Raw genomic sequence first — 2,448 nt, 5'->3', positions numbered from 1 at the left:
CCCGTGCCACCACACCTTCTCAATTGTTCTCTCAGTACACTCCGCGGGCGGGGGGGGCAGCCTGGCAGGTCCAGGGATCCAACAAATGATCTTTAAAAGAGAGTGACACTAGCACCAGAATCACTAGTAAGAAATGTGACCATGAAAGTGAAACTTGGGATGATACAAAGGACACACCGAGCAAGTGACTTCCCCAAAGCAGAAAAGATAAGGAAACATGTGCTCTCCTGGAATGTTCACAAGGGCCAGGCCCTGTGGACACTCAGTGCAGCTCAGAACCAGATGGGAACAAATTTGCTCCATTTTAGACCACTAAGTTGGCTGTTTTTCATGACAGTAGTAACAGTAATCTGGTAGATTCTTGATAGATTGGTAATACTGCTCATTGTTTCTAGGACTTTTCCTGGATACAGCAAAAAATATATTATATTTATATATATTACATGACACAATCTTCTCTGGTGGTCTAGTGGTTAGGATTCGGCGTTCTCACCGCTGCGGCCTGGGTTCGATTCCTGGTCAGGGAACTATCTTTTGTGTCTTTCCACACCCCTTGAAGGAAATATGAAAACTCTAATGAATACAGTACACTTCAAATTGTGTACAAACTAGTTTGGGCCTGAGGAGATAGCTCAGTAGACTAAGTGCTTTCCTGGCAAGCGCAGGGTCCTGACTTCAATCCCTGGTACCACAAGGAAAAAAAAAGATGATACACCCTGTATTTGTACTATGAATTCCAAGACAAGATTAAAATTGCTGAGAATTATTAACCTTCATTAATTGATATTAGTAGTAATTTTTTTATCTATGAGGAAAAATTGAGTCCTCGATAACAAAAAATTATTCACAGACTACAAACCATTGGTTTTATTACTATAATACCATTGCCACCACCAAATCTTTGATTACAAAATCTGTTTTATTTTTAGAATATATACCACTGAGAAAGTAAACTCAATTTATGCCTTGAAGTCAGTTAGAATAGATGTTCTCTGTAGGATCATGCTACCAACTGGAGAGCAAATTGGGTTCATTTGTTTCAAGTTCAGATTTTAATGATTAGATTTTTTTAATAGAATTTTATTTTATAACCATGTAAAATAGTTTTGTGGTTCAAACATTAAATCTTCAAGTTAAAAAAAATCACCCTTCAGTTCCTGTCTTTTCAAATGTTTCTTTCACACATTGTTAAGTACAGGCCTGTTTAAATTACTGGACTGATATTATTGATTTATTTTAAAGAATATCTCAGGGAAAAATGTTCTTTACAATCCAATAATAGTACAAATAAATATCAGAGGTCATGATAATTTGAAAGCACCTTAAAATACATAGGAAAAACTCACGAAGAACCCTGGGCTCATCATCTATTGTACAATAATCAAGTAATGGCTCCTGTTTTCACATCTGTAATCTCCACTTACTTTACCTCCTCTTAAATTCTTTTTGAAACAAAATCTCGAATACTGTAACACTCTATCTAGAAATTTAATCCCTAAAAGTTAAGAAATCTCAAAATGTAAGCACGGCTGTTGCATGAGTGACTCCGTCACATCTCCAGATAGGGCTGAAGCGCACATTCCAAGGTTCGTTTTTATAGTTTTCTTTTGTGAACTACAGCTCCAAGGAAGCTCCACTCATGTCAAATTTTTCTTTCAAAATAATTTCCTTTTGAATCTATAAGTGCCTTTTCCATAGTTTCTTCTTTCTTTGCATTTCATTTACTTCTGTAAATAAAACACAGAGAGCATTTATTACTTCAAGAGAGTCATATTGCTTACTCTGTTGACCCTCAAACATTTAGTGTCTTACAAATTGCATCCTTGTGGTGTAATTTCATGCATTTCTCAATGAATTCACTGCAAATTGGAGGTTTGATCTGGGGCTTTCTAAGGCCTATTCACAGATGGTATTCTGCGTTTCAATCAAGAGACCAGAGTACCCTGGTCCCCGCGCCCTGCTTGGTGATGATCTACTCCAATCATTGGGCATTGAAATATCTTACTCATGCTGTTTTTGTTGTAAATGAAATTCTTTCCTAAAGCTGAACTTCTTGTTTCTGATCTGGCTGCACAATGCTGACATTCACACAGAGATGCAGGACAAATGTTGGGTTATTTTTATTCACACATGTTCAAAATAAATTCATTCTTGACCGCCTCAAGTAGCACCTTTATTTTTAATTTCTATTATTTTCCTTTTAAGAAGCCACTGTACATGGCTGGACTTAAGCATGTTTGGCGAATTTTCCATCCTCTGAAATTATTTTCACTATCGGTGCTCCAGTTGTTTTTTTCCTTGGACACTTTACTTTGCCTCCTAAGTCATTTTGACACAATTACCAGGGCTTTTGATAGCATCTTCCCTTTTGGCATATTTCAGGATCATCTTATAGTTCCTCATCCTGAATGGGCATCAGTTCTTGCTCCAAGGAGCCTTGTCTTTTTG

General features: G+C 37.1%; 1 non-coding gene across 1 annotated transcript; it reads left to right on the top strand.

Annotated features, from left to right (window-relative positions):
- The first annotated feature begins 455 nt into the window (after window positions 1-455).
- On the top strand, window positions 456-527 carry Trnae-cuc. The gene has a single exon. It is a non-coding gene; the product is annotated as a tRNA-Glu (tRNA).
- Window positions 528-2,448: the final 1,921 nt, after the last annotated feature.

This window comes from Octodon degus, unplaced genomic scaffold (genome assembly GCF_000260255.1).
Source record: "Octodon degus isolate 3935 unplaced genomic scaffold, OctDeg1.0 scaffold00046, whole genome shotgun sequence".
Taxonomy (NCBI): Eukaryota; Metazoa; Chordata; class Mammalia; order Rodentia; family Octodontidae; genus Octodon; species Octodon degus.
Note: the sequence above shows the minus strand (reverse complement) of the source record. Positions and strands in the feature narration are given on the sequence as shown.